Below are 21,960 nucleotides of genomic sequence, written 5' to 3'. Positions count from 1 at the left end.
GAACCCGGCTTTCATCCGCCGCCGACCCAGAGCTCTCACACCGTTCAGAATCGCGGCGAGATCGCCCCGCCTGAATGTCTGTTTCGATTGGGCGTTTCTCTCCGGACCGCCTGTGACTCTGTATGAATGCGTTTGCTTAACAATGCCGGCCCATGATGGGGCACCTTGAATAATTCTAAACATCTCACACGTGTTCTGGAAACCGCCTATACCATAGAATGTGTACTGCTTATACCATAGAATGTGTACTGTCTATACCATAGAATGTGTACCACCTAAACCATAGAATGTGTACAGCCTATACCATAGAATATGTACTGCTTATAGCATAGACTGTGTACAGCCTATACCATAGAATGTGTATTGCCTGTCCCATGGAATGTGTACCACCTATACCATAGAATGTGTATCGCCTATACCATAGAATGTGTACCACCTATACCATAGAATGTGTTACAGAAGACTTGAGGGAAACACAGTCTTTCAAAGGTAAAAAGCATATACCAACAGAATTTCAAAAACAATGCTCCAACTGGTTAAGAGAACTAGATTCATTACCTCATTTTCACTGTTCATAAAGTTTCATTAACCTAATTTGTTTTGATATTTTATGTAATGTTTTATGTAATGTTAAGTTATTTAACATCTTCATAATGTGCGATTTTAAACATTATGCATTTTATAACAACATAACAAATAACAACAAAAAAGAATCAGGTGGAATATGGCTTGGTGCCCACACTTCCACACTGCATTAGAGTGTGATTACAATTTGTGTAACAGTCTGAATATTAGTATACAGTGTGTGACAAGATTCCCGTTGTGAATTGACACAATAGGAGGAGGCACTCCTCTCTGAAACCCCACAAGTGTCAGTCAAATGTGAGCAACTGTGTATGGCGGTGAAAAATAACTACTGCAGCAGGTGACAGATCTTTGCGGGCCCTTGTTTGGGGGCTGTAGGTGCATTCTGGGGTTTTGAGTTTCAGGCGTTTCTCAGGTGAGGCTGTGAATGTGATTCTGCACAAAAATAATATCACATTTTTGACCATTTTTGTTCTAGTATTCATTGGCTAAAAAATGTCCTCTCCCTCCAGTGGAGCTGCTCAGTGGCCAACAATAGGGGATTGTGGTTGTACTGGGCAGCTCCCAAGTGTGAATGTGTATGAGTGTGAAGCAGGGCGTTCCTGGAAAAGAACATCGTGCTCAGCGAACCTACCCTGGGTAAATAAAGGTTAAATAAAAAAATAAAATAAAAACAGGCCCATAGTCCTTAAAGAAATTCTTCTAAAAGTTCCCATCCAAGAAAAACATCCCACTATCCCTAAAAACTCCCTGTGGCAATTCCACAAATATTTAAAACAAAGTTAGTTTCTGATTTTGTTTTTATACAGCATGTGAAATTATTCCAACCGGCTTGCCATCCTGATGAGTGCAATAATTACATTAACTATTATGACTCATTTGTACACCCCACACGCAGTGACTGAAAACAGTTAACATGCGGTTAAAATCGCTCGTTGCATCTTCTAAAACTGTTTGGTTGCTTGTTCAGGACATGGAACTAAAACACGTGTTTCTGTCTTTCTTTTTCATGGCCGATGTCCGCTCCTGTGACTGGAAAACTCAAATCCAGGTGAGTGAGAGAACATTTTGAGTTGTCTGGATGCCCGTGACAAGTGCCCCAACGTCAGCTGCAGATGTTTGGCGTTTGTGTTTAGATGCGGACGAGTCCCCTGCCGTCTTTTGCTAGCCGTCGCGGCGTTGGGCTAACAGGCTAATGGCGGTACGAGTTTGTGCTCCGCTGGGGAGTGTTTGGCGGTAAAGAGCAGTCAGAGGATGACGGATGAATAGCGGTGCGACCCGCTTTTATAGCGGCCTTCAGCTCCTCGGTGCCCGCCGGGCTAACGGAGAGCAAAGCCGTGCTGTAGGTGGCCGTCTTTCAGGGGTCATCACTGTTCTGCTTTTTCTTGAGCATTCCCTCTCTCTGTATGCGTGAGTGCAAAGGAGCTTTAACTGGAGTTATTGATACCGTGTAGTGTATGTTTTTATGAGCGATACAGGCCAGATTACTTCTTTAATCCGGGCGTGTACATCGCCCTGTCGGGACCACAGACCTGCTGACGATTAGAAAGCTGGATGTTCTGGTGGAGAAACAGTCGTCTGGCCGTCCCGCCTGAGCACCGTTTCAGGACGGATCTCCGCAGCCTGGGGGGGGTTGGGGGGGGTTGGGGAGGGGGGGGGGGTTGGGGGGGGGGGGGGGGGTTGGGGGGGTTGGGGGGGGGGGGGGGGTTTAGTTCAGTGACACGTGCTGGCGGCGCGTGTTAAAGCAGATTTACTCATGTGCCTCGGGATCAATAAGGCCCACACAAGGGCGCGTGTCCTGCACACGTAATGCCCGCGACACATACAAAATAAAAAAACACCAGATGAGGAAAATCACCATAAATACTCCTCAGCCGCAGGCTGGCTTTGATGGATGGGCCCCTGGCTTGTCTTTGTCACTAGGAAGCAGGGAGTAGGCGGTGTGTGGAAGGTGGAATACCTTTCCCTGTCTTTTATCCCTGCAACAGGGGCCTTGTCATACCCCACCCCTTCTGACCCCCCAACCCCGAAAGCCCTCTCCCAGATATGTGAGCAAAAAGACAGAAAATTTTAACTAATTTTTTAAAACTACAGTCGGCAAAACCTCTGTCCATCTCACTGTCGTCCTCTCTGAAACTAAAGAATATCCTGATAACAGTTGGATTTAAATGAGCATCACACACTTCCCAACCCTGTAGGATCAGGTTCTTGGAAGCTGTAAGGCTTTCTTCCAAATAAAAAAAAAAGATGTCTCTTGGCTGTTGCATTTGGCCCCTTGAGTCAATGCACTAGGGGACGGGGGGGGGGGGGGGGGGGGGGGGGGGGGGTTTGGGCGTTTATTGTTGAGTGTGTTGTCAGAAAACTGCAGTGGAACGGACGAGACAGGACTGCGTCAGACACGGCGTAGCTCAACGCGGCTTCGCAGAGCGAAGCGAAGGGGCTGTAATTGGCTCCGCCCCCTGGGACTGGTCCCTGGCGGGTCCACAGAGTCAGTAACGCAGCTCTGAAAGCTCGCCTTCTGAAGTCGGCTCACAGCTGGAGCGATCTGAGGAGGAAAACGGCCTACGCTTGCGCCTGCTCCAGACGCTTAAGTTATGCCAACCGGATTGTTCTAGGCTCTGTTTGTTTTCCTGTCTGAAGGGGATTATTGGCTTTGCCCACCTTGGCAATGGGTCCAGTTCTCTGCTACTGAGTCGTACTTAACATACACACGGGTTGAAGGCAATGTGCAGGTTTACCATTGAGTGAACTGAGCTACTGGGTCTGACTCTTGGATTGAAAAAAGCGTGCTCTATTAGTGAGTTGTGTATGTGATTGGTTGAGTATGAGAACGTGCACTGATGTGAGCTTGTGATTGGTTGAGTATGAGCACATGTACCGATGTGTGCTTGTGATTGGTTGAGTATGAGCACATGCACTGATGTGAGCTTGTGATTGGTTGAGTATGAGCACATGCGCTGATGTGTGCTTGTGATTGGTTGAGTATGAGCACACGTACTGATGTGTGCTTGTGATTGGTTGAGTATGAGCACATGCGCTGATGTGAGCTTGTGATTGGTTGAGTATGAGCACACGCACTGATGTGAGCTTGTGATTGGCTGAGTATGAGAACACATGGTTGCTTGCTCTGCGCATTTCGTGTGTGCCGCTCATTGAGACGCACTCTGCTCTGCTAATGGTGCCTCATTATTTGTGTAGTCTTTTAATGACTTTGCTGCAGAGCCTTGATTGCAGAGGCCTTGTTGAATCATTGAATCCTGGAGAATCTATCGCTGGTAAAAATAAAAGTGCTTTTACTGACCGTTTCCTGCACTGAATGCAGTGATTCAGCCGCAGACGTGAGCCTCACCTCTGTGCGCCAGCCTTATTGTTCATTTTTGGATGCGCTCATCCATCATCATCGCTTTATTCAGCTCTCTTCCCCTTGAAAATGATCTGACCTTGATTTCAAAGTGCCGCGTGGAGTGGAGCGTGTGCGGGAGTGTGTGGGTGGGTGCATACGCTTATTAGACTATAAAGAGGTGCATGGGAATCTGAGTGTACGTGTGTGCGCGTGTATGTGTGCGTGTGTGTGTGTGTGTGCGTGTGCGTGTGTGTGTGTGTCTGTGCGTGTGTGTGTGTGTGTGTGTGTGTGTGTGTGTGTGTGTGTCTGTGTGAGAGAAAGCGAGAGAGAGATGTGGAGGGAGGCTGTGCAGAGACAGCTGCACTTCCGTATTAAATGTGAGAAATACAGAAAAACATTTGTTCCCCAAATTCACAAAACAAGCCCCAAACTTCCCAAACCGACCTGAATCACATAAAATGATAATTCCCCTGGGGGAGGAAAGGTGCAGCCAAAATTTGGCTGTACAATATGTAGCTACCTCCCACAGCCCGAGGGCCAGTTATGACCCACAATGTTCATAAATTATGATGAATTGTCATTTGTTGTTTTATTAATTATAATTATTTTCATTATTATTCTTTTAATTTAAAGCATTTAAAAACCTGTGCAGCCTCATGCCTCATGAGACGCATGTTAAAGGGGGGGGGGGGGGGGGGGAGGAAATGGCTCTTCAGCTCGTGAATACGTTTTTAAAAAGCCAGACAAAGCCCCTCTAATGCAGCTGCGGGCCCTCGCCGGCTCTCCCTGATTGGCTCGGGCCGAGGCTTTCGGCGAGGACGTTGGCGGTTGATGTGGATGACCGGGACTGGGCGCTGGATCCGCGCTCCTCCACTGCCACCCGATTGGACGATAGCCAAGAATGAGCGCGGAATGCAAATGTCCTCCTCCAATCAGACCGACTCCATGCTCTGTCCAAGGGATCCGAAAAGTGATGATTTGTAGCCATGACTTTAAAACCAAAAGTGATGCTCGGTGGTGGGAAATTAGCATATTCTTGAAGTCAGATATGAACACACAGATGTTGTTCGTGTTTGTGTGTTCTTTTCTAATATGTTGTTAAAATATTTGGCTAAATCTGCACATAGACAAAGACAGGGCAGTATTTTTACTGTATAACGTGCACAATTTGTTGTCTGATAAAAGTTTTGCTTTCAGATGTTAGAAGTGGTAGACATTTGACTCTCAAGGACTCGTTGAATGTTCTTTGTCCTATCAATGAAACTGAAAAAATAAATGAAAGAACTCAGAAGTCACCTTGAAGACATCCTCAGAGTTGAATGAAAAGCAGGGTGTAGGTGCACATAGACGGCTTGCGATGGTTTTCTGAAGGTCAGTCAGAGAAAGGAATCTTTGGCCTTTTCCTCGATTGGGGGTACGTTTGCCAACTCTCTGAAACCGAAAAAATGTCTTGCATCGCTCGTAATGAACCAGACTGATTTCATACCCGTGATAATGACATCGCACACGAACGCGGTTTTGAGCGATGCGTTCAGCACCTATCAATCAACTGTCTATTGAACGGGAACCCAGAAGGCGCGGGCGTTTGGGGAAGCAGTGAGCATGTGCGTTTTTTTTATTCTTCCCCCTCAGAGACGGCCTGTATTTGAAGAACAGAGGGAGAGAGGAGAAAGCAGGCCGGCACGCTGCATTATTCCCCTCTACTTCAAAGCCGGGCGTTTCTGCATGTGGAATGAGGGGTGTAGGGGCTCTGTGGAGGACACACAGATGGTCTGGTTGCCACGGCATCGCTACTTCCTTGTGCACTCGCCGGTGATGCGAGCGGTGATGCGAGCGGTGATGCGAGCGATGATGCGAGCGATGATGCGAGCGGTCTTTGCGCAGGCTGTGAAGCTCACTTGCTGGAGAGACGAGGCGGCGTCTGGAATCAAGGCCGGGCTCCGTCTCTGTCCGGATCGCTGGTCATATGCCAGAGCAGCTTCAGATCCACAAGGTGTTGCGGGGTTTTTCCAGAAATGCTTCGATTGCTAACTGACGGGGTAAATAAATGCGATGAAATTATAAGATTAATGCATTCATATGTACCATATGTACCTCTGAAAATATAACATGGCTGTACAAGCTGCTTTGGAAATGACTTCACCCTATCTACTGCTATTCCTCTGCCTGTTGTTGCATGTCTAAAGTTAGAAAAGCTACTTTCTGACTGAAGTTGAAGCCACGGTTATGTCCAGCTATTAAACAGAATAGTTTTGCTGAACTGCTGCTGAATGGTGTTGATTGATGAGCCTAGTTGCTCGCTGATTTGATTTGATTTTCTGATGAAGGTCTAACTGTGCCAAAATATTAATGCGATGGCCTGAGTCTTTGTTTCATTGAACAGATAAAATCAGAAGAATTCTATGTAGCTAACGAGTCTGCGCCTGGGCCTTTTTAGTGGAGTTCTACTCCTTTCTTCTTCCTTGTTTGGAAGGACACAAATCAACACCAACTGCAAAAAAAATTAATGTATTATTGGGAAGCAATAAATTACCCTTGTTTTTTTTATCAATGTCGTTTGTTTCAAACACTGGTGAAATCAGCCAAAAACGCAGTAATATTCCTGGCTTGTGTTTTGAAAATGCATTCATTACCGAAATTATTTTAAAGCTACAGCTGTCCAGTCCTGTAGACTCGCTGTTGTTTTGAGGCCTTTAATGCTCTAATCGGCTTCACTCCACGTTTATTAACATTGATACTGGAAGCCAAGCAACAGTTTACCTGAGCACAGCACAGCCTTGGGCTGCATGTGCCATAGAAAATAGTTCCAGCGGAAAATCAGATTAAAAGTAATTTTTGTAATGAATAATCAGGCAATATACGTGTACAACCTCTGGAGACAGAACATTGTCATATAAGCTACTCAGGAGTTACTGATATCGTATTTTTCTTTAGATCAAGAACTTCCAAATGTCCCTATACCAGCCGTTATACAAGGCCAGTAGGTCATTAGACACCTCTGTAAATATCTGAAATATCCTGTGAACCATCCCTTTAATATTTCCCCTGGATACTCAAAGCCACGCCCCCTCACTCCAGAATCCTGTGAACCATCCCTTTAATATTTCCCCTGGATACTCAAAGCCACGCCCCCTCACTCCAGAATCCTGTGAACCTTCCCTTTAACACATCCCCAGGGTGCTCAAAGCCACGCCCCCTCACTCCACACTGTGGGACAGATAGGGTTTCACCGCAGCAGTGGAGACAACACCCCAGCATGTACACACACAGGCCAGTGGATCCGGTTTCTACTGGAACACGGACGGGACGCCAGACTGCAGCTTTGGGTTCACCCAACAGTGCTGGGACGACCTTTGACCCCAAGGTTTTTCGATAATAACGACTAACCACGTCTATGACTTCACTACTATACAATCTGTTCGGAGATGGGAATAGTGAAGGATGGCTAGAATGATTATTTTCTGGATGATGGACAGAAACACACAAGAAAAGTGTTTTGTTGGGCTTTTATTGAACTGTCTCAGTATGGGCTGTCTCGGTTTGAGGGGAATGGGCTCTGTGTGTGTGTGTGAGAGAGAGCAAGTGTGTGTGTGTGTGTGTGGGTGTGTGTGTGTGACAGAGAGGAAGTGTGTGGGTGTGTGTGTCTGTGTGAGAGAGAGAGAGAGTGACAGGGACGCATTAAATGGGATTTCCAGCAGCTGTAATCCTGTGATGAAGTTTATTAGAAACTGAAAATAAACGATTCTGCATTGCGCTACGCTTCTGGAGGAGAAAGTGTGTGTGTTTATAACGGGAGAGGAAGAGGCTGAGATATACTCACCTTCACCAACTGCAAAGAGTCCCTGACAAGTCGTTTTTATGACAAAAACCAACAAATACAGTGCAGTGACGTGAGTAGTGCTTACCTTAAACAACAAGACCAGGTCAAAACCGAACTGGCCCACCAATCCCTTAACTTCATCAGTCACTCAGTCACAGACATGCGCGGTGTAACTTCATCACTCACTCACTCACTCAGTCACAGACATGCGCGGTGTAACTGCATCACTCACTCAGTCACTCAGTCACTCAGTCACAGACATGCGCGGTGTAACTGCATCACTCACTCAGTCACTCAGTCACTCAGTCACTCAGTCACAGACATGCGCGGTGTAACTTCATCACTCACTCAGTCACTCAGTCACAGACATGCGCAGTGTAACTACATCAGTCACTCAGTCACTCAGTCACAGACATGCGCGGTGTAACTGCATCACTCAGTCAGTCAGTCACAGACATTCGCGTTTATAGGGCTGGCCCCGCTGTTGTACATTATTTCTTTGGTTTAATGAATACAGTGGAGGCAGGACTGCGGAGCTGCATTTCAATGCCATGTAGCCTGTGCCCTCTGGCCCTGATGCACAGGCTCTTTGTGTCATGTCTGCAGAGCCAGCAATAATGGAACAGCGTCTCTCTCTCGAAGGGACAGCGAATTTAGAGCGAGCGTCGCCCCTGGACCCTGGGGGGGTCCTCCTCCTCCTCCTCCTCCTCTGGTCACGTGGTACACGAGGGGGGCATCCCACAATGCAGCGGGAGCCTGTCCGCCCTTCAGAAACGCAGGAGAGAGAGAGAGAGAGAGAGAGACGAATCCGTGACAGTGATGGATCTCTTATTAATTAAGCAATCCGACATTGATTCCAAACACACATGCTCAGCTGATGGCTCGTTACCTATTATCTGCGCGGCCTATTTGTGGAAGTAGATTGGAACGACGATAAATAGACGCTATAAATAACCTAGCAATAAAAACCTGGTGCCGCTGTAATTGATAGAGTGGGGGGGTTGGGGGGTGGGGGTGGCGGGGGGGAACCATAAAAGGCGCTTTCCTGAGATAAGCAGCATTTCTCGTTTAATTTGCTAACGCTGCTCCATCGTGTCAGCTGCTTCCGTCTCTGAGCTCCAAGGTTTGTTGGAGAAATTTTTTTTTTTTTTGGACCGTGCGCGTGCATTATTTCACTTTAGGGAATGCACACACGCACCAGATTTATGCTTAGGCCTGACGTTTGAATGACAAGCTAAGGCTAGCCACATATGACTTGGCTGCAGGCAAATTGTGTTGTTGATTAGCATGGAGAGCAAGTATACGCTGCACTAGAACATGCTATGACATGTTACAGCCTGTTGTGCAATGGCCACACAAACACATGCAACATTTCACAGTATAAAAAAACAACAATCCATTTAGTGTAGTGAGCCTGAAAGAGTAATGTCAAATATCATGGTGCCAACAAATGTGGTTGGAAGAAAATTGCAGTTATAAGAACGCTCGGTCAGGACTGTAGTTCCTATGAAATCTCAGGACATTTGATTTTAGTGTCACTGAACCTCAGACGTTCTCCAGCAGCGTCGTGAGTGGTGTATTAACACCTGTCAGCTGAGGAAAATAAATGCCACAAGATATGAGCATGGGCTTCCATCAATAAGCACAAACACGGAAACTTCATCTTCAAGCTAAAGGGACTAGCCCTGGTGTACAGGGCACATGAAGTCTGTAAAACCCCCATAGAGACAGGAAAGGTGGGAGCATGTGTTGCTGCAGTTCGTTGTTTTCGAGGTGAGAAATGTCAAGCTGACATTGTGTCTAAGCACGAGCTCTCTCGGATCCTCACACATACTGTAGCTCACAGTGGCTCACGGACAAAGATGGCCTCACTCTTCCCCACCACCTGAGCAACAGTGCCCCTGAGCATCACCTTTAATTCACCCCCCGCTCCCCTCCCCCCACCCCCCTCCCCGCCCCCATTTTTCTGAGTACCATCTTCTCCCGTTTCACACATGCTCTTTTGAGCAGCCGTTGACCGTCGGTGCTTCTCATTTGACTGGTTGTCGTGCCGTTTAAACTCGCTCTAATGTCAGGCTGTTCTAAGCCGCGGTAAAAAAAAAACGTGTGCATTTCCCCTTCCCCTGAAACGCCCTAACCGAGCTCTCTGTCTGAAACGGGGAAGAGCAGAGCCCGCTGCTCTCTTCTCACCTGGTAACCATGGCAGCGAGGATGCTGAACCCCATGCGCGTCGCCTCACGCGAGGGGAGGCGTTCAGTGAGCAGGGAGGTAATTTGAACTCAAACGGCCCATCGAGCCGGCGCTGTGGCGTGTGCATGCGTTACCCCGCCCATCTCCTCGGGTGTCAGAGCCGCCTTTCTTTTGATAATATTCAGATAAATAATTTGTTCCCTCCGTCTGCTTGTAACTGTACGCTCTCAAAACTTGACGTGTTAAAAACAACACACGACATGTCATTTTTTTAAACACGCCTCCGTGTGAAGTTTAAGAACGACACATTTTGCGTTACTTTCAACACAGTCTGCGTTAAAAACATCTCCCTTTTAACACGTGAGTTGTATAAATTGACCCAGACTGTGTTGAAAGCAACACAAGAGTAGTAACTCAAATAATCTGTTTTTAATCACTTATTTTGCACTTTAACCTTTTTGAGAGTGTAGTTGATTCTGACATGTTGTTCTGAAGTGGTCAGGGGTCAGGGGTCAAAGCTTTCTGTGAGAGAAGCCTTTTTGTTTTACTTGTGAGAATATCTTGGACTAGAACTATGGAAATCAAGGTGAACCCAGGTAACATAACATTAAGGACATTTTTTATGTTTTGGAGAATTCTGAAAACATTATGATGTTGTGATGCCTGCAATTGTTTAATTGTTTAATTGTGATCTGGAACATTTCACTACATAGCTGGAAACATAGCTTGGACTTTCTAATGAAGTTGGTGTTCAGGTCACAGTCTGAGTCAAAGCACATTCATTTTGAATTAATTACAGCTGTTCCGAGGCACAGCCATTTCTTTTCAAAAGGTACGCCATACAAGCTGAGAGATGGTCACTAATTTGGAACAGTTCACTCGCTCAACTGAATTCAGAGAATTTGCCAAATGTACCTAAAAATGTATAAAATACTGAGATGTGAGTTGGCTGGATCTGAAACATAAAGGAGAACAGCACTGACATAAAGGGAGACCACTTATTCTGTGTCTATGTGGGAGGAAAAAGCCCCAAAATGCAGTTATAATAGCAGGTGTAGGTAGTGAAGTGAAGTGAAGGCTGAAGATGACAGCTCTGCCCAGAATTTAGTGCTTATGATGCAGTTAATGTTTCAGTGCGGAGAGGCCCGGCTGAAAAGTCCAGCTAAAACTGGTTTAAGCTGGTCTGTGGCTGGTCAGAGCTGGTCTGTGGCTGGTCAGAGCTGGTCTGTGGCTGGTCAGAGCTGGTCCCTATCTGGTCAAAGCTGGTCAAAGCTGGTAAAGTAAGCTGGCGGTCAAACTGGTGGGCCTGCTGACTATATAGGCTGGTCAGCTGGTGAACGGTCGGTCGGCCAGCGAATAGTGTCGAAAACACGGCTTGAACCTGCACGACAAGTTTAGGCTGGTTTAAGCAGGAACTGTCAGCAGGGTAGCAGCATTTGCTCTTAATTATTTAATTAACCTAAACATTAGCATAATGCGACATTTAAGGTGCACTTCCTAATGAGCACATGAATGACTGCAGAGGACTTCTTACAGTATGTGCCCATGATATGGTTTCTGTTTTACTGTCTAACCTACCAGTGAACCATGATTTAGCTGTTTACCTAACTGTGCAAGTAATTTGTGCAAAAACCTGTGCACACTGTGTTTTCACCTGTGTACACCTGTGCACCCTGTTTTCACCTGTGTACACCTGTGCACACTGTGTTTTCACCTGTGTACACCTGTTCACACTGTGTTTTCACCTGTGTACACCTGTGCACACTGTGTTTTCACCCGTGCACACTGTTTTCACCTGTGTACACCTGTTCACACTGTGTTTTCACCTGTGTACACCTGTGAACACTGTGTTTTCACCTGTGTACACCTGTGCACACTGGCCTTCTGGGAAAGGACTGTTCCCAGTTTGTGTTTACTGAAGCACCACTGGATATTGTTCTAGCTTTGAATCGCCAACTCCAATTATTATTATTATTATTATTATTATAAAAGGAAAACTTTAGCCAGGGTTTTTACATTGATGTTAATTAGCAGGGAAATTAGATATGAACCACACTCCACACTCCAACGGAGTCTTTTTTAATATGGTCTTAATTAATAATGTAATTTAGACCTGAATTGTTTTGTAAAAGATCAGGAGACACAGTCTGGGGCCCTGCCAGGGATTTGGGGTCCCATGAAAAGATCACACATTGGGCCCCACCACCCCAAGCCACCCCATCCCTGCACAAATATAAGCACAATTGTTTTTGAAGGCCCCTTTCAGTCAGGGCCCTTGTGATCGTCCTAATTGTTGTTGTTAATTGCAGACAGGAGGTTTGTGAAATTGGTACTGTGCTTGCAGGACGGTTGTTAGTCTCAGCCAGCTGGTCTCAGCATCCTGAAAACAGTGCTATTAGTTCAGTCAGGATCGTTGAAAATGATCTGTTCTCATGCGTTCAAGTTGACATCTGGGTCCTCAAGTACTTATTTGCCTCCTCCGCTGGTGTCTTTAGATTTGCCGGTGGCCTTCTTTGCATTTGTGAATATAACATCACCCTTTTCCAGTTCGGGAGCCCGACATATTGATTTTTAACTCTGTTATTTTCTGGAAACTGAAAGGAAAAGACATTAAGAAAAAAAAACTGCATTCCCCTGTGCCAGGTGTAGGAGAGCTCTCAGTTCTTCAAGGTCATGTTTCTCCACAGGAAGTGATTTTTCTTGGTACTGGGTCTTACTCAATCAAAAAAAAAAGAGAAGAGAGAGAAAGAAAGAAAGAAAGAAAACCTCTGACAAACTGTATCTCTCTGTTATGGGCTCTGTTGATGCCACCATCTGCTCTCTCAGTGTGTGGCGTAAGCCCTGGACGTGTACAATTAAACCCCAAAGCCGCAGCCAGTAAAATGCCTTGGGAAATGCCAGCCGACGAACAGCGCTACCTTAAGTGCTCTCCGTTTGCCTCTTAACAGATTTAGCCACTCCCCGGTGGGGGGGTCAGCCTCACCGCCGGCATCGGCGGAACCTGACATTTTGACCATCTTTGGCCAATCCCTTTTGCCGATTTACTCGATGGGCCGTTTGAGTACTAGAACTGTGTCTTATTGCACCACGCATGGTCCGTTGCCATTTCACTCTATTTTGGGTCTGTGTTGTTTTTTTTCTCTTTCCTGCTGTCGACCAAGTCTGGCCAAGCTACATTTATTTCCAGAAGTAGATCCATATCCCATTCATTACTCTGCCTAATGTTCCTGTGAGAAATTGATGTGACTTGCACAAGAAAGAAAGTTCCCCCACGTCTGGGCTCCTCAGCGGATTCTGTGCCGAGGCGGTTGTCCGGGCCAGGGCGGTACCTCTTAGCGCCATAACTCACCTTCGTCCCGTCAGATCAATGCACCGGGAGCTCTAACGAGAACAAATCATCCCTCCTAAGAGCTCCGATCTTATAAGAGGTGAGTAATCTGCGCTGGACTCCTCCTGAAGGCTGTCTTCCCCAAGGTGGGGAGAGAGGAAGGCTCTCACTTTGAATGTGCAGGGTGCCCTCCTTTCAATGAGACTGCAGTCTCCGGGCCTGAGCAGTAATTACTGTCTCCTGTGCTGGTGTGTCCTCCTTACTAATGATTGATTAATTGGATTGCTGCAGAGGCCGGTTTTTTTAACATATGGCTTAGTTCAAGGATCAATGTGGCCATGGCTAGGCAGAAGAAAAAAAAAAAAACCAAAAAGAGAAGAAATGTAGTTGGCAAAACACTCAATGCAATTGACTGCCACAAATTAATGAGTCAAGTTAAAATGTGTTAAAAAGAAAAACAGGGAGGGATGATGTCATACTGCACTGCCTACTTTGTACACAAATGTGGACAGATATAACTTCATGTTTGTAATACTACGGAATGACAATAGATTTAATTTTAGGATCCCTTAATGATAACCTAATACTGTAGCTGTCAGTTGTCTGATGTCCACCCATTTTCTGTTAGCAGCTCTTACACTAATCATGTCATTTTTGGTCCATATACAGAATACTTCCACTGGGCAACATCCCATGATGCTTTCTGCTTTTGTCATGGATTTGTGTGGAATGATCCTAAAATGATTTTTTTTTAAATTCGATATTTGTATAGATTCTGAAATGAAGGACTGGCTGTGGAGAGGCCCTGTCATGTGACTTCAATTTTTCTTCAAAATGGCGAATGTGACACACATACATACTATTAATCTCTTCAAAGGCAAGTGCCCTTTCTTTACATCTTTTGACCTTTGCTGCATAATTGGACAACTAACTAACTATAATGTGGTAATTATATTAAATATATAATTTAATATAACTTACAACTCCTTGAAATTACTTTGTCATTGGATTGTACGGTTTGTGCAATCAATGACACAATTAAATCAAACAAGGACACACAGTCACACACACACCCACATGCACACACACACACACACATACGCACACACCCATAATACACACACACAGACACACACCCAGTACACGCTTTCTTAATGGCTCTGTGCACTGAATCCACCTACAGAGCCCTTGGGTCTGGTTCTCCATTCCTCTGCATTCACAGTTATGACACGTTGGGAGGATGTTTTTTTAAAATGTCTGATCCCGCATCGATCCCGAGGTTTCGCGGGTCTCATGATTCGTTCTTCTCCGCGGTTTTTGTTGAAATGCTAATGTGGAACCGCGAGGGGCTCACCATCACGCCCCCCCCCCCCCCCCCCCCCCCCCCCCCCCTCCCCCCCGGGATTGATTCTTCTCATCCCGCGGTTCTTGTCTGAGCGAGAGTAGCATCGCTCTAACGCGTGTCCCTCACTGTTCCCCCCCCGGTTCAGCGCCCCCGAAACACACGACCCGCCATCCTTTCCTGGGTGCTCCAGGTTACCTTGGCAACGTGTTTTGTAAAATAGAGGGTCCGTAGCGTTTCATTGATTGGGGTTAAGAAGTCCCTCCCCCCGCTGTGGGTCGGGGGGGCTTGATTGAAACGCACTGAGACTAATTGGCCGCGCGTTCCTGGTGAGGTCGCAGTGAGGGAGGGGCTGGCTGGCGTTACTCAACCCCCCCTCTCAGCGTCAGTGCTGCAGAAACTCCTGCATTGCATCTTTCTCACTGGTTGACACCCGAGTTAATTAAAATGGCCGCCTCCCCAGAATGCTCGGCCCCTGATAACCCTGAGCCAGCTCTGCTTCTCGAAGAAGGTGTTCTGATGGTTATTCTGCAGGATATACTCTGCTTCTCAAAGAAGGTGTTCTGATGCTTGTTCTGCAGGATGTACTGTAGCTTTATGACCTTCCAGCGGGCGCGTCCGATCTTATCCAAAAGGGCCGGTGGGGGTGCAGGTTTTTGTTTTAGCCACAGCACTAATGCCCCTGATTCTACTTGTCAGGGTCTTGATTGAAAACCATGATTGCCTAATTAGTAGAATTGGTTGTCATTAATAATTAAAATGATCGATATAATTGAGAAATAGAATTACATCAAATTGTTAATGTGAAGTTTTGAGTTCACGAGTCTCGGATTTTCATGTTTATGTGACATCTAAAGACCGTTGTTTGTTTGCGAGTCTGCATTTGTGAGCGCGTGCACACGTGTCCTTTGTCTGTTAGAGGGAGGTGGGAGGCTGAGCTGCATCAGCGTAGCTGAATAAGCTACTCCAGCGAGCGCCGTCTCTCACATCACAGAAGAGGGAAGCACAGCTTCAGCTCACGAGCGACAAGCATTAACTAATGGCCGCTTATTCACTGAAAACAGATCACATATTAGATCGTTAGTTATGCCTGACTGCTATAAAAGGGAGAAGGGAAAAAAAGGAGACGTGGCAAGCCGATTCAGGTGATATTATTAATGTTACAAACATAATGCCGATTCAGGTGATATTATTAATGTTACAAACATAATGCCGATTCAGGTGATATTATTAATATTACAAACATAATGCCGATTCAGGTGATATTATTAATGTTGCAAACATAACGCCGATTCAGGTGATATTATTAATGTTACAAACATAACGCATTCCAAATGACCGGCAAAGCAGACAGATATACAAGCAGAAGATCACATTAATAAGTCTCAGTGAAGACTCAGCTGAACCGTAGCTACTGCCTGGGGATGTTTAGCCAGTGTTACTGAGGTCCTTCCCTGTGTGTTGTTGGTTCTGGTGGCTGCCGCTTGGCTCTGGCTGTTGGGCTGGTTTTTGGGTTGCGATTTGTTTGCGTGCCCCAGTGCCAGGGTCTCTCCCTCTGCATGGCGAGGGAATGTTTTCATGTCATTGTCCAAAGGTCTCTATTATTGCCCCAAGGGGGGGGGGGGGTATTTCACAAAGTGGGGCCCTGTGTCATGGAGCAGGATTACTGAGTTCTCTGGATAACTGCAGCTTCTCACCTGGCTGCTGCAGGATGTAGGCTGCGCATGCTGTGTGCAGAGATGATGTCATCAGAGGTGTTTCCGCAGTCTTAATGTGACGATCACTGTTTGCCAAAGGCAGGGCAGTCCAGCCCTGTTCCTGTAGATGTCCTGTATGTTTTCAGTTCAACCCTAATTTGACACACCATAATTGGCAGGTACTCTAAGGACTGTCAGTTACACCTGTGTGGTCCCATCACAGGTGTAGGGCAGGATTCCATAATTCAGTTTGTATCTCACTGCTTCTGAGTTCATTTATCTCTCAGAGTACGCAGCCAGCATCTGCAAATTCATAGTCGCCTTTCTCAGTCAACATTGACAGAGTATCTGGATGGTGAATGTTGACGTCCGAGGCTAACAATCAGAGCCCAGCAAAGTCAAAATGTTCTTACAGTGTTACTGAAATGTTTGTCCGCCCCCCCCCCCCAATGTTATAACATCACGACAACATTGTGAGAACAGGTTTTGTGTGACCTGGGGGAGCAGGAGCGGGACTGGGACGGGGACCGGGGGCAGGGCGGGGAAGGCGACCGGGTGCGGGGTGGGGCAGGGATCGGGGGCGGGGCGGGGACCGGGGGCGGGGCGGGGGCAGGGCGGGGGCAGGGTGGGGCAGGGATCGGGGGCGAGGTGGGGACCGGGGGCGGGGCTGTGATTGGTTGCTCCGGAGGGCCCGCTCAGCTGTGACGGGTCGGATTACACGGGGCTCTGAGGGGAACTGGCCCGTGACCGGGAGATCACAGCGGAGGAGGCAGACGGCCGGTTTGAGCAGAGCCCTCCGCCCCCCCATCCCGTGACCTTGACAAAGGAAATCAATTCTGCATTACTATGCGCACGGGGCAGAGGCACAGGTGACTGCACCGCTCTCCTCCCACCCGCTGGACGCCATTTCATACGTCTGCGCTCTGTGTACAGGCATCATAATCACTGCTACAGAAATGGGAAAACACTAAATAAAAATGATGGGTGTCCTGTGCGCAAATACGCATGTATATATGGGTACATTAAAGGAGGTATTAGTTTTATATCATGAGGTTTTTATCCCTGTTTGGGTTTTTTTTAGCAACCCACAGGCACATTTTAAAGCGTGAAAATGTATCGCAAATGTCCTGCACTCTAAGGAGGATGGATGAAATAATGAGATTTATTCAGCAAACGGTTATTTTAAGCCAGGTTTGTTATCTCAGTCTGGCTCATTTAAGACTCGCCAGGCCTCTCGAGGGTCACCACTTTCACGTAGGAGTGTGGGCTCTTTCTCATGAATTATTTTCAGCATCAACCGTTTCTTCAAGTAACGGGGCGGAAGTTAATGAATCAACATGAACACTGGATACTTCCACTACCTTTGAGTTTGTTTTCATCAGTACAGCTCACATATTTATGCACTTAATGTGCGTCGCTTTGGATAAAAGCGTCTGCCAAATGAATATAATATATGTGTGTGTGTGTGTATATATATATATATATATATATATATATATATATATACTGTACATATGTAATGTATGTAATGTATATTAGAGAGAAGACATTTGAAACACAAAACAATTATTTCCACATAATTTACAAATGGAAAATAGAGGAATTATTAGAAGAACATAATATAAGAAAACCCGCTGCACTCAGTGTATACACTGGCCTCTTAACCAACAACAAAAAGTGTGTGTGGGTGTAAAAATGAATTATTATAGAAATGACTGCCACAATGGCAGAAATATCTACTTGTAATCAAGATGCAGGCTTATATCTTGGATGTACTGCGTACTGCAATTTTACCTTCGAACATGAGGGTCAGCCTGAATTAATTCAGTCCATACCCAGATGATTTAATGGGTTATTATTCACCTTTAAGCTAATTAAAGCACTCTAGATGTGGCCATTGCCCTAGCGAATAAACATTGTAATATATTTCTAATCCCAGTTTCATTATGGTTCTCTGAGTTTGGGTTATATGCAGGCATGGTGCATTGAGCATTTGACTAGTTTCCCTGTCTTTCAAACATGGGAGAGTCTTTCCATATGGCTCAGACCCCTGCTGGATTTAGCTTTAGAGAAAATAATTCAGTTTACGCCATTGGTCAGTGCTTCTCATTTGTATGCGAGACCCTTGCTTCAAGCCGATCGACGGAAAAGGCATCCAGTAGCAGGGTCACAACTATTTTTTCTTTTTTTTTTTTTACAGATTAACAAAACTTTCAAGCTCCTATCTGAGTTTATCTCTACAACTAAGCAAGGACTCTGGTATTTTCAGCCCGCAAGAACTGATCTAGAATTAGCTTGGTCATAACCCTAACTCTGAATATTAAAGGGGGAAAAAATCAAGGGTGATCTAGAGTCAGCACCGGGGGATGGAATCCGTCTGCTACGCTGTGAAGAGGAGCTTCTTCTGAATTCAGTGAGGGTAAACATTATAACTGCTATTTGGACAGATCAATCAAATGAAGGACGTAGGGCAGGGAGAAGTGTTCCTCTCTCAGTTGGAGACTGATTACTGAAGCCCCATATGCACAGCGCAGATCTCCTTATTTTAATCAACTGATTCTGCATGGCGCGCACACACACACACTTAATCTGGAAGAACAGAGCAGGAAGAGGGGGCTTTGAATTCTACCAGACAGATGATTCACTGAAGTCTACCCAGGATGCACTTCACCAGCTTCTGGAATGTTTTGTTGTCTTGCTTTGCAGCTTAATGCCCCCCATCCCCCCCCCCCCCCCCCCCCCCCCCCCCCCCCCCCCCCCCCAACAAACACGATGTCAAAGTTTGATGCAGCAGGGCTCCAGGGGACTTACCCTGGCCCGAATGTGCTGAGGTCCGGTCGCGTGCTCACGACTTGCTGAAGCAAACAGTTTCTGACAGAGCGGCCCACGTGGCCCCAGAAGGGTCTCGATGACTGACGGTGGTGACGGGTGCAGCTCACCCAACAGGTCAAAGGTCATGCGGAGGTCACATAAATTCAGTTCGTTCACATTTCCGGACTGTGTCGTTTTTGTTTTCTCTTATTTTCCCGGGATACCTCCTCTCGAGCATCGTCCCATGGGGCCATTTTGCACGGAAGAGGGTGTGCAGGTTAAGTTTAACCTGCTTGCAAATGGGACTGGCCTCAAACGTTTCCTTTGAAGCTCTCATAATAGTCACGGCAGTTTTACTCCGCGGGTTTTTCCCACGCTCTCTGCTTGTGTGGTTCATCCTGATTGCAGTCATCTTTCAGAGAGGAAGTGATGCGTTCCAGCGTCGCCCACCGCAGCGAATGCCCAAAATAATACCCAGAATCTAAATTTCGGAAACATTGGCAGTTGTCTCTCGAACGTGCCGCGTCCAAATGGCGGCCGGACGTAATTTGATTAAAGTCGGCCCGTAAATGAAAAGGCTGTTATGGTGCAGAGGCTCTATGACATCATTAACAATCGCCAAAAAGTGGAACGCTGCAGTAAAGGTCCATAAAGTGAGAGAAGGGGGCGTAAGATTGCGGAGTCTCAGGTGGAATTATGGTGATTGCGCCGAAGGTTCCTGACCTGTAGCTCACTGGTGAATGTAATAATGGGCAACTAGCTTGCCTGCACTGCAGTGGGAAATTATGCTGATGGTTCAGCAGTGAGTGGGTTCATCTTTCATTTTGTAATGTGTTTCTCGGGCCTTGGCACACTGCTTGGCAGTGTTGTGAAACTTTTTTGATGTTGGGTTTTTTGCTAAGGTAGCTGTTGTGTATCCCACACATATCTTAAATATTTGCCAGAGTTGCAGGATTCTCAATTAAATCGATGGGCTTTTAACTTACAATCCCCATCACACGATTACAGACAGGGAGCCAAAAAAAAATATGCAAGCAGCACATTACGTGTACATTACTTAATTATAAGTGACTTAAAGGCTGTTGGGCCACCATGGGTGGGCAGCATGGCTTGTATGTGTGAAAGCAGAGTCTACCTGTGTCCCGAATTCTGCATGAAAACTACAGCACTGCTCTTCCTCAAGAAAGGCAATTGATTCTTGCTCATCTGATGTGAAGTGGAAACTCTGTCTCGGTTTTCATTCCAGAGTAGCCCACAGATGCTCAGTTGGGTTCAGATGACATATGATATCTCTTATGTAAGGATAATGTTGGTGCTGTGCTGATTTAAAAAAAAACCAAGAGGTGACTATGTGGGGGTTTGGGCTTGTGTATTTTAGTCATTCTGGAAGTTCACAAAACCAAAGAAAAAAAATTACACTTTTGTGAGTCGTAGTTAATTTGACGGAATTCACTTTGAAGTGTGCTTGCAAGTGGACTCCACCTCCCATCGACCCCTGCTGTAGTTGCCTATTGAACGTACCCCTGGTCTTTGTAGTGGTTTAGCTCTGGTTTGTAACAGGCTAAGGCAAGGGCAGCGCACGCAGGCAGGAGCTCTACGGGCGGACGGCCGTCTGGAATGTTCTAGAACCTCGCTGAGTTCCGCCATCCGTGAAGATCCAGCCAGACGCCCCTCCCGCTGTGGGCACGAGCAGCGGTCCAGACGGCATTTAGCGGCTCTCTCACGAACACGGCGCCCCCGTGGCGGGCAGGCAGGCGGGCAGACTGGCAGGCAGACTGGCGGGCAGGCGGGCAGGCGGGGGGACAGGCGGGCAGACGTGCCATATGATCCAGCTCTAGACCGTGAGCGTGCCAAGTTCAGCGCTCAACGCGAGGTCCGCCTTGCGAGAGCTGGCGTTTGGATCCCAGAGCTGCGGTGTGCATCATTAAACGCGCTGGCGTGGTACTGCCTCACCGCAGGTGTTTATGAAGACTCTTACTTTCTCTTTTTCTTCTTCCCCCGCTGCTTGAAGAATGGAGTTTTCTGGGAGATAACTGAGCTGTTAAATTCCTGTGAAATTTGGGGTGGTGTCGATTGTGAGCGGCAGTTTCCCCCGTGTCATCGCGTGAATTTCCAGAAGCTTCTGCACACTCCCAGTGAACCAGAGGAGTGGCTAGCGCAGGGCACTGCTGCTCGTTAAAGGGTCACAGAAGCAAGCTGTGTAAATTCTTGAGTCTTGCCTCAAATTTAAGATTATTATTTCTAATTGCTGAAATGCAAATCGGGGGCCTGCTCCTTCTGTTCCATATTTTGCCTTATGGTGACGCAAGCTTGTGAGCGGCCTCTTGGGACAAGCTTCGCCAGTAGTACCAGACGCTTCCCTGGACATTATCCGAGCCCCTCTCTGCGGAATTAATCTGTTCCATTCAGTTTCTCCCAGAAGCCTTTGTCCCGGAGCTCTTTGTCTCGCTGTGAGGCGTTTGGCGGGAGAGTGGAGCGCGTCCGAAATCTCAGGTGAGCTGTTTCTACGCGTGGCAGGGGGGTGACGTCGCCCCGTGCCCTGTATGAGGACGCTTTTGTTTGGGGTTTTTTTTTGGAGGACTGCCAGGGAGGTGGAGACGCACGGGCGTGCTGGAACACGCTGTGGGGGACCGAGGGGACCCGCAGCCTGAGCGGTCTGCCCTGACTGCCAAATCCGTTTAGTTCAGGTGGCCTACACACAAAAAATAAGTAAAATGGTCAAATAAAACTATTTCTTTCACACCTTGCTAACAGGGTTATATTAGTCAGAATTATATCTGATATAACCCTGACTATATTAGTCAGGATTACATTAGATATACTTTTATAATATAGTAAATATGA

At 46.7% G+C, this 21,960-nt stretch overlaps 1 protein-coding gene across 2 annotated transcripts in view; it reads left to right on the top strand.

Annotated features, from left to right (window-relative positions):
- LOC118231930 (glutamate receptor-interacting protein 1-like) overlaps positions 1-21,960 on the top strand; it is a 211,741-nt gene that overhangs the window by 90,744 nt on the left and 99,037 nt on the right. The gene's annotated exons all lie outside the window — the stretch shown is intronic.

The sequence above is a fragment of the Anguilla anguilla genome, chromosome 7, assembly GCF_013347855.1.
Source record: "Anguilla anguilla isolate fAngAng1 chromosome 7, fAngAng1.pri, whole genome shotgun sequence".
Classification (NCBI taxonomy): domain Eukaryota; kingdom Metazoa; phylum Chordata; class Actinopteri; order Anguilliformes; family Anguillidae; genus Anguilla; species Anguilla anguilla.
The sequence above is the reverse complement of the archived record's forward strand: the minus strand, read 5'-3'. Positions and strand labels throughout refer to the sequence as shown.